Below are 13,855 nucleotides of genomic sequence, written 5' to 3'. Positions count from 1 at the left end.
TGAATATAACCAAATGCCAAACCTGACACAAACAGTAAGTGCTGTGAAAGGCCAGGGAGGTTTAGATGTTGGCTTAGCTCTCTCAAACCAGAGTTACAGTTTTTAAATTGAGATCTCTATTGTTTGTGTTGGGATTTTTGAGATGTTGTGCAAACAGAATTGGAAAAGGGAAAGGCAGAGTCTAGCACAGAAACACAGTTCATTTGTTTCAGGTAGTAAGAGCTCCACAATGAATGCAAATCACACCTCCTACACCCCAGACCTTCCCATCCCTCCAGTGAATGAAGCATTTCTTCAAATGAAACCACTGGTAGATAATGAGATCATGGCTACATTGTGCTGAGTTTGATTGGACACTCCCACAGCTTGTAGGAGATTCAGACCTCAAGTGAGTTCTTTCCATTGAGCATGAATAATGATGGGGCTTAATGGGAAAGGCCATCTCAGGATCTCAGGGCAGATACCTTATAGCTTATAGATGGGAGGACAAAAGGAGAAGGGGCTGGGAAAGGCCCTCAAAGGCAGAGAGAGAGATGCCTATCTTTTATCTTGTCCATGAAAGCCCTGTGGAAGAACAATGCCATTCAGTATTTATATGGCACTGTAAACTCTTTTATAAATATCAGCTGGTAGAGTCACATGACACCTCTAGATAGCAAATGCATATTGGTTTTCCCTTATTTCTGAGAGTGAATTATGGGCACAGAGTCTATATGTGTATGGTAGGAACACTAATTAATGCATCCCTTGGCCTGCAAACTGAGAGGACAGGTCAATCCCAACGTGGCAGATATACCAGGTGGCTTAGCTGTACCATTCATGAACCGTGCACTAATTCTCCACACCTTCCAGTGAGTTGTCCCATGGAACCTCCCACTCTTAGCTAGAATTGAGGGAGAAGATAACACGTCCCTTCCTCCCTGTCCTTCTAGGAGGTTTGGAGACTCACTCCTAGTTCCCTTCAAAGAGGTCCTCCTCAGGTGCTCTCTCCTCTCTGCACTGTGCCTTACTTTTATATCCTTTTCTGGCCAAGTAGACCAAGAGTCACAGGATCTCTTGTTGAATGTTTCCTGCATGAATTTTCCATATGGGGTCTGTTTCATGCTCATTTTGGTATCTGAGACCTGTTGTGGTGGTGCCTCAGGCCAGACTGAGGCAGGAAGAGTGTTCCTGTAAACCTTGGATCACACCAGCAGCTGTTTTCCATTGATGGGAAAAGGCTGATAGGAAATTGCCAAAATTTATCATCAGGCTCAACTTGAAAGAAACCCTTTTATTTTGCTGGTCTTACCTTCTCTATCAGGAGCATTTGGAAGCCCAAGAGTTTCCAATTGGAAGCCTGTAAGCCAAATGTGGCTCACAGATGTATTTCTTTTTTAAGCAGGTCTTGTGGTTTGTAAAAATCTGGATTAGTTTTTAACATTTTTAAATGAGCATATTTTTATATAAAAATTGAAATCTCTGGCTTCTTTCGAAAAAACTGTGAGGAGCTGGCAACCCTGGGCCCATGCTACTGCTTGGAAACGTTGAACATAGGCTCTTCACTTTGTCCCTGCCACCCTTGGCTCACTGTGCGCATTTCTTCACTAGCCCAGCCTCTATGAACATTTGAGGTTTTGACCTTGATGAGTCACCAAATACAGACTGCATTTATTTCATCTCAATATTATGGGTGGTATGACTAAGGCAGAGAAGAAGTCAGTGTAGGTTTGGGTAGGAGTTCTGCTTAAAGATAAGTAGAATGCTGATTTTGGGACAGCTTAGAAATGGTCCATACTGGAGGCAGAGAGGTAATTTTTGATTGCATCTTAGACCATCTGTGGAAAAGGACCAATTCATTTGTTTTTTTACTTTCCAATACATCACAGACCTGTATTTTGGTGAAATATGACATGTATGAATTTCTAGAAAAATAAAGGGACTGAAAGAGGTAAAAATACAAGCCAAAGTATTCTATGGACACTAAAATTATTTTAATAAACATGGTCAGAATAAACATAGCATGGGAAAAATAATTATAAAGCCGATATTTTCCATTTAATGTATGCACATAAGCTATAACTATAGAGAATCAGTGTTACATTCATAGCTTTCTGTCCTTCTGTGATTATAAACTAATGAAAAGCTATGAATGGAATAGCAGTTTCACATATTTAAATGCCTATATGCACACTTTTTTTTTTTGCACACTTATTTTTTAAAAGATTTGTCATTTATTTGAGAGAGAGAGAGAGAGAGGAAACACAAGTGGAGGGGAGCAATGCAAGGAGAACGAGAGAAAGAATCTTCAGGTAGACTCCCTACTGAGCATGGAGCCTGATGAAGGGCTCTATCCCAGGACCCCGAGATCATGACCTAAGCCAAAATCAAGAGCTGGATACTTAACTGACTGAGCCGTCCAGGTGCCTTCTAAATGCACCCCCCCCCTTTTTTTTTAAATGCACCCTTTTAACAAGCACCATGGATATTAGTGTTTAAGGTTTTTAATGCAATAGGTAAGCATGTTTTTTTCTTGTTAATTCAGCTGGTATGATTGAGTTGGCAATGACATTACTCATGGGAAAGCTGTTCTGTGTTTCGTTTCAGCAACTGCACAGTAGAGAATCTAGCCTCACAAAGGTATCTTGAAATGAATAGGACATGAACAAATTTGTTTCTTAATATGAACAAATTTTAAAGTAACCTCAGCAACTCAGAATCTTCATTTTTTACTCTTTTACAGTATGAATCAAATAATATAGTATTTCCAAAATTGATCTTTAATCTTTCCTTGGTAGCAAATTTGGACAATTTATTCTGTAAAGTTAAGATTAAAATTAATTTAACTTTCCATAAAAGAAATGGATTCTGGGCCCATGAATTTCCTGCATGTGAATGTTCTTATAATGGAAAGTAAAATGCAAGGCCTTCTACAGAATTTTTAAAATGTATGTTAATAACTTTGCGGATGTGTAATTTCAAAATCATCACCTACTTTATTATTAATTATTATTAAATTATGAGACTGTTGACACCCTGTAGAAACTGTTTGTCCAAGCTTCTAAACTTTTAAATTTGCTCTTTGATCTTTCCTGCCATTGAAAACATGTCATATCCTTTATTTAAATGGAAGTATTAAGATGTCTAAAGATATAAAAGATATCAAACAAATTAGCATGACAGACTATCTGATTTATATCTTTGAAGTGTTGAAACTGGTTCTTATCTTGCAGAGGCACAATAGGTTTGTTCAGTGGTTCGGATATTCGTAATGGAACTTTTCACCTCATTAACAATCGTATCTTAGTAGTTGTTTATAATCAACTCCCATATTACTACAAATAAAGAATGAGTTCATATTAGGTGCATTAACTTTTATGTAATTTACAATGTACACCAAGTGCAGTTTGTAGTTCAGCCAACATTTCTGTTTTGTTTTGTAATAAGACTCTTGATGGAGGAAGCATTCCCTTGACTTACATTGTGGTGCAGCTAGTCCAAAATGCTTTTCTGTTATTATAGCTATGCCATCGGCACATAGTCCTAAAATGTAAAGTCTAAATTTAAAGTCATCTAAAGCCCACATTGTTCTATGTAGTGTAGAACTGGTTGTTTTTGAAAATGTAACTTAAAGAACTTAAAGTTCTTCCTTTGTATCACCATCATGTTCAAATTGCACATATATTAAAGGAATTGCCATTTAGTAGCATTTATACATCTGTCTAGTTGCAATGAAAATTGTCTACTAGCTTTGTTTTATAGTTGATTCCTGCATAATATTAAGCTTTGGTGTTTGCAAATGGCCTTTGGAAAATGGCAGTTGAGCTGTCTTAGTTATGAGATTCTTTCAGCATTTCCAAAAAAAAATCTTTGATACAGTCTCCTGTTTATATTTCATCAAATGTAAGTAGGACTTACACTTAGCATCTCAGAGTATTATTTTATAAGAAGCCAACAAACACATAAGTTTCTGCTGGCTTTTTAATTCTCTCTTTTTTAAAATTATTCCTTTGGTTTTGAATTTACTTTTTATAATTTGGATAAAAATATTCCTTGGGTCTTTATAGTTTTATTGACTAGAACAGCTCTTAAAATAACAATAATTTTAGTGCTTAAGCATCAATTATGTTTATAAAATGGGACTCAATATATGGAGGATCATACTTCTAAGCAAAACTAGTACAATTTTTTTTTAAAGATTTTGTTTATTTATTCATGAGAGACATACAGAAAGACAGAGAGAGGCAGAGACACAGGCAGAGGGGGAAGCGGGATCCACACAGGGAGCCCGACGTGGAACTCGAACCTGGGTCTCCAGGATCACACCCTGGGCTGCAGGTGGTGCTAAACTGCTGAGCCACCAGGGCTGCCCACTAGTACAATGTTTTTATCTTTATTTCTTTGGAGTATTGTTCATTGCTATCATTTATGATTTATGTTTGCATAATCATTATGTTTGCAATCAGGATAGGTTGATCTATTCTGGACAAAAATGTTCAGTGAAGCTTTTTTTTTCTTTTAATCTGTAAAATGTGTTTAAAATTAACACAGATTTCTCCTGCTATCCAGAAGTAGAACGTTCCTATGAAAACTTTCCTAAGCTGAAATGGCATAAAGAAGCAATTACCATTAATTTATGGGGAAACATTTTTGAGCATTCCTAGATGGAAAAGAAAATCTCTCTTAGGTTTCTCTGATACCTTAAGATATGTCTTGCTAATTAATGGATGTACAAAATAAATTGAAAGAAAGCACAGATGCTCACGGACACAGCTCAGAGCTTATGGCAGCCTGGTGCTTAGATGCTGACTGTATTTCTCAGGGAAAGAGTTTGGTGGGGCCATTCACTGTTTGGAGTGTGTGCTGCCTCTATAATATCTTGCTGTGAAACAAATAATGAATGCTATTTTTGCTTTTCACCTTTTTTCGTAAAAGCAAAAGTCCTCTTTGGATTTCTCTTGGTTAGCAAAAACAGGCACAAACGTAGATCTTTTGTAAAGACGAAGTGGTATAATGTGAACTTTAGAAAACTGAGGGATGCCTGTGATGCCAATTTCAGAATCCTAATACAGCAGTTTGTATACACGTGATTTACCAGGAAAGTTCACTGACATCCAAGCTGGTTCAGTGAGGTGAGTCGGGCACTGTGAAATTGCTATAAAAGTTTCTAAATGTTTACTCTCACATTCTCTTATTATCTTGTCATGGACCCGTAACAAATGGCTTGTGGGTTGTCACTGGCCACAAACAACATTTTATGTAGCGTGAAAATAGTTGCCTCTTCAAAAACCCATATGAAGCTATCATGAGTTCTCCAGTATTTGCTGAGAGTTACTGGACTGATAACCTACTCCCCTCAGTCATGAGATAAGATTAGGGATTACACTTGGCCACGTGTATCATAACAAAACAAGGCAAATAAAGTCACTTCTACAAGGTGGCAGTCATTTTATCATTTTAAAGGCATCCAGGGTGAGTTGTATGGTGTGTGATCCTTTGTGTCAGGCTCCTATCTTATTGTTTCTCTGGACATGGCTAACTTTTTCATTGTATCTCATGATTCAAGGTGGCTACTGGGACTCCAGACATTATGTCCACATTCTAGCCAGGGAATGGGAGCAGAGGAGCTTGGAAGAGGCTTTTAAGGCACCTTCTGGAATTTGCATGTATTGTTTCTACATACCTTTCATCAACAAGAGCTTTAGTTGTGAAGCCAGCCGTACCAAGTTGCAAGAAACGTTCTGAAATGTAATAGCGATTCTAGGAGGAATAATGTTCACCTCAGATACTTTCAGAACATTAGGATATCAGGCAGAAAAGATGATCAGGATTCCCTTGGGTGGCACAAGCTGTTACAGATTTTTAGCAATATGAGATAGTGTGATTTGCCTCCTTTAGTGACAGGATCCATGCAGGGCCTCTAAAGATTTATCCAATTTAGAATTTTATAACTGACTTGCACTTTTAAATAACATACTCATTGTGTGAGTATGATTTCTAGCCCAGATGCTATTTTGGTACAGATGTTTTCCAAATAAAAATATGTATAGCTGTGCAAGAGATACCCTCATAGCCAAGGTTCAAAACTTGCCCCTGGATCCTGTCAATGAGAGGTGCTGTGGATATGGGCAGTAGACAAGGCGGCGTCTGTCCTTATGGAGCTTACAGTCTAACAAAAGACATAACAAGTAGACAGAGAATGGCAATATGTTATGAAATGGACTTTGAAGGATGCTGTCAGAGTGATTTCAGAGCAAACCAAAAGACTTCAGTTGGAATCAGATTCTGTCCATTCTCGTAGAAGTATTATGCCCAGCAGAAGTTCTGCTGCTTAGTGAAAAATTACTTGAGGCCAGACGCATTGCCATTAGAAGGGTTAGCATAACGTTGCCACTTTTCCCCCTAAACCCCACTCATTAAGTCTAGATAGAATCACCCATTACTGGAGAAACCCCAGGTCTTGGAAATCCTAGAATGTAGCTTCTCTATAGCACCACCCTGGCAACAAGAGTTTCTCTCTCTATATAAAATTTGCTTAAAAAAGAAGCTTTAAAAAAAAAAGAAGCCACTTTAGTGAATGTGCTTTTAGCAATAGAAGCTATTTAAAAACTGTGTCCATTTGTTCAGGTTAATACATTTGAATAAAGATTTCTGAAACATGGAGGTGGGGGCAAATATGTACACTCTTGAATATAGATATAGATATGTAGATATTCTTGCATATTTTACTTTAGACTTACCCCTTTGTGGCCTGATGCCGAGGTCTGTGTTTCAGACTTCTGTAACCAGCAAAAATGCAGCCCCCTTTACATATATCCAATTACTGAGTTCTCCAAACAAGGAATTTTTCCAGGTGTTTCAAACTTTTGTTTATCTTAGATCTTATCTTGTTTCTTTTTTCAGAGATTTTTTTCCATTCTCATATGGCTAGATCCCTTCAAATTGCTGATTTTTGAAATCTGCCTCAGAAGGAAACTGTCGTGGAGTCGTGTATTTGTGGGACTATCTAATGTATCTTTCATGAAGCCTTTCTCAGTCATTTCAGATCAGATTCATTCACTTTCTCTCTGTCAGTCTCAGGGCAACTGGTTTTTCCTGCTCTCTTGGAATTTCTGTCAGATTAGGTGTGACAGTTATCCATGGGCAGCATGTCGGTTTTTTCACTCCTCAGCCAACTTCTAGGTTGTATCTTTTTTGAGAAAGTCCGCGTCTTATTCATATTCTCCAGTTTATTACTTTTGTGTATTGAGTCCTGATGAATATATAGAAACCGCCCCCTCGTGTTTCTGTAGTTGGAGATAGGGCCTTTCAGGAGACATTTAGGTTTAAGCAAAGTGTTAAGGGCAGATCCCTAACCAGGACTTGTGTCCTTATCAGAGGCGGAAGAGATACAAGATCTCAGTCTCTCTGCGCAGAGAGAGAAGGTCATAGGAGGGCCCATGGTAGATGGGCTGGATGGTAGACACCTGCAAGCCTGGAGGAGAAGGTTTGCCAGCAAACAATTTTTTTGGCCCCTTGATCTTGGACTTTTAGCATCCAGGACCGTGGGAGGACTTAAACAAATTTCTATTGTTGAAGTCCTCCAGTCTGTAGTATTTTGTTACAGCAGCCCTGGCAGGCCATCCATAATCCAACACACAGTATTTAGCATATAATTTCTAGCCAATAGGTACTTATTTCTTGTTGACTGTAACTAATCTTTTTTTGTGAAGAACTTAGTGCTATAATTATCTTACATTCTTGTATTAGAGAAGTCCTTTCTAAGAGTTTATTTAAATGCCTCTCCCCAACATCTTACACACACACACACACACACACGCACACGCATGGCATTAGCCATTTAGAGTGCACAGAATGGCCACTAAATTCAGTTTTGTAATGAGAGAAATTGCCTAATTTCAAACTGTTGATAGACAGGAGCTATTAAAGAGCATAATATGTTTCCTTACAATCCTCCTCTTTGCAAGATACTTGTCATCCTAGTTTATAATTTCCTCTCACGTCCACTTTTTGATATCTGAGTCCATACCTTTTTGCTCAGTTGTTTGTCATTAGCACCTATCCAGACAGGCTGAGGTGGAGGAGGGGGGAAAGGGGTGTTTAAGCATTCATTCATTTACTCACTCAATCATGTAAAACACTTTTAGAGATCTCCTATTGCCAAGCACTATTCTGGGAGCTATGATGAATATGGGGATAAGAAGGGGATGTCCCTACCTTTACATTTACAGTCTAGTGCTGGAAAATGCAGGCTATATGCATATGAATGAGCAGATAAAGAATATTATTTCATTTTATTTTATTTTTTTATACTTTTTTATTTTGGTGAAATAAACAGCATAAACTTTACCATTTCAATCATTTACTGCATATAATTCTATGCCATTAAATACTATGGTAATATATTTTAATCCTCTTTTTAAAACAAGTTTTTGAGTATTATTGGCATCCAATGTTACATTGGTTTCAGGTGTACAACACAGTGATTCAGCTTCTCTGTACGTTATGCCATGCTTGCCACAAGTGTAATTGCTGTTAGTCAGCATGTAATGCTATGACAATATCTTTGACTCTAATTCTTATCCTGTGCCTTTTATTCCCATGACTTACTCATGCCATAATGGGAAGCCTGTCTCTTTTGCTCCCTTTCATCCATTTTGCCTACCCTTCATCCTTCCTCCCTCTGGCAAAGATCAGTTTGTTCTATTTATAAGTCTGTTTCGACCCTTTGTTTATTCATTTGTTTTGTTTTCTTAGATTGCACATATGAATGAAATCGTATATTTATTGTCCTCTGACTGACTTCACCTAACATAATACCCTCTAGGTCCATGTGATCACAAATGGCAAGATCTGATCCTTTCTCATGGCTGTGTAATATGTCATTGTGTGTATGTATGTATCTGTGTATATACACACACACTTGTACATACCTACATATGCATATCTTCCCTTTTAACAAGGAGTACGGAGATATCTGAGCATTAAAAAATAATTATTTAAATGCAATTTGCCAGCATATTGTATAACACCCAGTGCTCATCTCGTCATGTGCTCTCCTTAATGCCAGTCACCTAGTTACCCTCATCCCACCACTGTCCTCCCCTTCTACAACTTTTTGTTTCCCAGAGTTAACATTTTAATTCAGGGTTTGTGGAAGGTTATGTTCTAATACATGACAATTGAAAGACAAAGGTATCTGAATTTCCTAATTAACCACAATTAGTTATATACTAGAAAGGCAAATAACATGGCCTAAAGTTAAAAATTGCCAGTACTTTTTACTGGATTCATGAAAAGGTTAGATGCTAAAAATTCTTGGTGGAATGCATGGGGATAATAGGTTAAAAGCTTAATCTAAGATTGTGAATTTAGTACTTAAGTTTGAGCTCCAACACTATGTTCATTGCCACCATATAAGATTTAGCTTGCTGATCTATTGTTCAGGGAATATAATGCACGTTATTCTGTCCTGTTTCTATTACTCAAAGACCACATAAAAGAGACTGAAAAAATAAACAGTTATAAAAGGTTTGAGAAATATACAGTCTCTAGCACTTGGTAATTTTCTTTATTTTCCCAAACACACACTCAAACTCCCTAGAAACAACAAAGTAATATCAAATTATTGAACTAATCAAATTATTTGGGCAGTTTTCTCATCTTCCTAAATACTATGCCTGAATAGAAAAGGTGACTCAATGAGAACACTGCATGTAGACATGTCTGGGAAAACCACATAGGGGGTTTCCTGCTATGGAAACACCTGTGGCCATTGCTAAGGAGTGGAATAAGCAGGATTAACACTATGTGTCAGTGACAGATGTTGCTCCACATCTCTAACCACAGAGGTCATGCTCATTTGTCCAGTATAGGACTATTTCACCCCCTGAATTACTCACTGTTTATTCCCTGATCCTGTTGGAGTAGTAGACTATGGCATAGTTGTGGGAAAGGGTACTATATGCCACAGTGGTTGGAGCTATAAACTATATATATATATATATATATATATATATATATATATATATATATTTAGCAAGTAAATATCTGGAGTAACCAACTTTACTGACCATGTGTCCTCTGTTAGCCCCTTTGAAAACACGCTGTTTTAATAAGATGGTCCTAATTGCTTTATTAGTCTGCTTGGGCTGCCATAACAGAAAATCATGGACTGACTGGCTTAACAATAAGAATTTATTTTTCTACAGTTTTAGGGGCTGCAAGTCTGAGATCATTACACCAGCATGACCATTTTCTGGTGAAAGCTTTCTTCCTGGCTTGCTATGTCCTAACATGGTAGAGACAGAGACATATCTTTCTCTTTTTCTCTTATAAAGCCAGCAATCCTATCAGTTAAGGGCACCATCCTTTGATTTCATTTAACCTTAATAGTCTCCTAAAAGCCCTATCTTTAAATATAGTCACATTGGGTGTTGGGGCCACAATAAATGAATTTGGCAGTGAGTGGTAGGGATGCGGGGGACACAGTTCAGTCTACAGCATATGGGTATGTGAGGACTAAGTAACAAGGTCAGTTGTGAATACTTATTAAAAAAATTGTCTAGGAGTTTCCTAGCCAACTCACATTTTCTTTTAAGTCAGTACCCTGTAAATGTCCTAGGTCAAGTATCATCATTTCTTGAATGATGTTTTTCCTTGATTTAAAAATGGGTAAAAGATGATGGGGTCTTGGGTTGAATCAGACGGGAGAAGACAAGCTGTCTTAACAGGGAAGTGGGTGAAGCATAATGGAAAGAACATATGGCTCAAATATTGCCTAAGTTTTTAGTTTACGCAGATCATTTAATCTCTTTAAGCTTTATTAGTAATATGGAAACATTGATAACTACTTTCTTTTTTGAATTAAAAAAGTTTTATTGAGGTATTGACATATAACATTGTAAATATCAAATTACAATGATTTGATATTTGCATACTCTGTGAAATGATAACCACAATAAGTCTAGTTCTCATCCCATAGTTACACATTTTTTTAATGATGAGAACTTTTAAGATTTACTCTTTTAGCAATTCTCAAATATGCAATATAATATTAACTATAGTCACCATGTTGTACATTGTGTCCCGATGAGTTACTTATTCCAGAACTAGAAGTTTGTATTTTTTGACCCTCTTCACCCATTTTGCCCACCCTCATCCTCTCTCCTCTGGCAACCACCAATTTGTTTTCTGTATCTATGAGCTTGGCTTTGTTTGCTTTGATATATATATATTTTTTTAGATTCCACATTTTAAATGAAATCATATGGTATTTGTCTTTTTCTTTTTTTTTAATTAGTTAATTAATTTATTTATGATAGTCACAGAGAGAGAGAGGCAAAGACACAGGCAGAGGGAGAAGCAGGACCCATGCACCGGGAGCCCGATGTGGGATTTGATCCTGGGTCTCCAGGATTGCGCCCTGGGCCAAAGGCAGGCGCTAAACCGCTGTGTCACCCAGGGATCCCTATTTGTCTTTTTCTGTTTGACTTATTTCACTTAGCATACAGTCAAGCCCCATCAATATTGTTACAAAAGGCAAGATTCCATTCTCTTTATATGGCTGAGTAGTATACCATTTTGTGTGTATATGTATACATTTTCTTTGTCCATTTATCCATTGATAGAAATTTAGAAGACATACAGATGGCCACCAGATGCATGAAAACATGCTGAACATCACTAATCATCAGGGAAATGCCAATCAGAACCACAATGATATCTCACACTTGTTGGAATGACTAGTACTAAAAAGATGAGAAATAAGTGTTTGGATGTAGAGAAGAGGAAAACTCTTATGTACTGTTGGTGGCAGTGTGAACTGGTGCAGCCACTATGAAAAACACATGGTGAAATAAAAAAAATAAAAAATAAATAAAAATTAAAAACGGAAAATGTATGGGAGTTCTTTAAATAGTTTAAAGTAGAACTACTATATGATCCAGCGATTCCACTTCTGGGTTTTTATCTGAAGAAAATTAAAACACTAGGTATTTACCTCAAGAAAATTCGAAAAGAGATGTGCACCCTCATCATGTTTACTGCAGCATTATTTGCCATAGCCAAGATATGGTGGGTAACTGCCTTTAATGTATCTTTGGAGTTTGAATGATGGAATAAAGTGCTTAACACAGGGACATAATACATAATAAGATGTTATGTACATTTCTTTCTCTTTTTTATCCTAATCAAGTTAAGCTACAGTTTAGTTACTTATGGCTTCTAGTTTGTGGATTCAGTTCCAATTTGAAGTTCCAAGAAATCGACAAGTAGGGAGCCATTGTATGAGCAGTGTCCTCAAATATAAGACAGTGAGAAGTCCAGCTTCAGTAATCTTTAAGTTTTCCTTAAGTTGAAGGTGAGCTTAAGTGTCACAGTTATGTAAAAAAGAGAATTAACCTCCTTGTTTGTGATAGTAGACAGTCTTTAAGAAATTCATGGGTAGAGCTTGGATAGACGTTTCTTGGGGGTCAGACTTCATAATGTCCTATTTAATGATTCTGTTCATGACCTGGATCAAGGAAGAAGTTACTGAGCTTGATATTCAGCTGAGAGAGATGGCACTGTGTCAATGCTGAGCAGCAGACTGAATCCAGTACATACAAGTTCTGAAGTTGGACTCCAAGAAGCCATACATGTGAAGCAGGCTCAAGCATTTTAGTGGGTATGTATGATATTCTGTGAGGTTAAAAAATGTATGCACTTATCCCCACATCCTTTAAGATTGAACTCACCTGAGATGTCCTCTGCAAAGTCTTATATGAGCCCTTGGTTTGAGCTCAGTGCTCTGGTAATTCCAACATAATTTAATAATAAAACCGGTCAAATAATGTTGAAGGTTCCTTGAAGTGGGGCACAGTACCTTATTGCAATTGTATTCTCAGTGCCTAGCATCGTCCTGGCATATAGAACATTTTTAATGAATTCTGTGCTGTTGCTAGGAAAAAAATCAGGAGTAAGCACTGTTGAGTTGATGATTGATTTTCTAGACACCATCGGTTGCCTGCACATATAGACAATAAAAACAATAACAAAAATTCTTGCCAAGAAGTTGGTGCCCTGAAGCACCTTGTAAATATTAATTAACATGTTTCTTATTTGTTTCTAGTGTTGGTCAAAAAACTAAACTCAATAACTTCATTTTACCCTATGGAAGGACCTGCAGTTCTTTTATACTCAGAACCACCAGATTGAGGTATGTTAAATAATTCAAATGAGAAATTTCTAGTTTCCACCTTTATATATCTCGTGGGTTTTTGCTCTGTTCACCCAGTTATCTGCAAAAAACATCAAATGCTCAAATTCATAGTCTGTGATGTGGTGACCCTGAACCTCTGGGTGGCCAGTAATGAACATAGAATACTCTTATTTAGCACTTGGAGCCCAGTCAGACATTAGTTTTCCTGCCATGAAATCCTCTGATGCCAATGAAGAGAGAAATCAGACAATTCTGGTCCACCGCCTTCTAATACAATGAGTGAGTCACTGACAGAAATGGGGCTGGATGCTGATTTCTGTCTCCTAAATTCTCTTATCCCAGTTATTTAAGTTTGTTACTTCTTGGAGCCATGAAACTGAAGGATACTTCCCTGAGATGATGAAGATTTTAAATTCTCAAATTTGTTCCTCTGCATCTCTTGTCAGGAAGCATGAGTCTTGATTGGAGTGAGAGTCAATTTTCTGATGCTCATACTTTCTTGTATAACTCACCCAAGAGACTGAGTTTTCTGTACAAGAAGCCATGCCAATCCACTGAAAATCCTTGGGTTGCATGTTTCCTTGTTTATAACTTTCCCATATAGTTGGTTCTGCTCCAGTTCATTCGAAAGGGACATCTGTTGGATGATTTGATGTAATATCTATATTCACTGAA

The 13,855-nt window shown here is 37.3% G+C and overlaps 1 long non-coding RNA gene across 1 annotated transcript in view; it reads left to right on the top strand.

Moving 5' to 3' along the window:
* Positions 1-13,177, top strand: part of LOC140595797 (uncharacterized) — a 39,713-nt gene extending 26,536 nt beyond the window's left edge. Inside the window, exons 2-3 of the long non-coding RNA XR_011997675.1 lie at positions 12,504-12,646; positions 13,091-13,177. This is a non-coding gene — a long non-coding RNA (uncharacterized lncRNA). The remainder of the gene's footprint in view (positions 1-12,503; positions 12,647-13,090) is intronic.
* The last annotated feature ends 678 nt before the right edge of the window (positions 13,178-13,855 follow it).

This window comes from Vulpes vulpes, chromosome 15, assembly GCF_048418805.1.
Source record: "Vulpes vulpes isolate BD-2025 chromosome 15, VulVul3, whole genome shotgun sequence".
In the NCBI taxonomy this organism is placed as follows: Eukaryota; Metazoa; Chordata; class Mammalia; order Carnivora; family Canidae; genus Vulpes; species Vulpes vulpes.
This window is presented reverse-complemented; position numbering and strand designations above follow the sequence as displayed.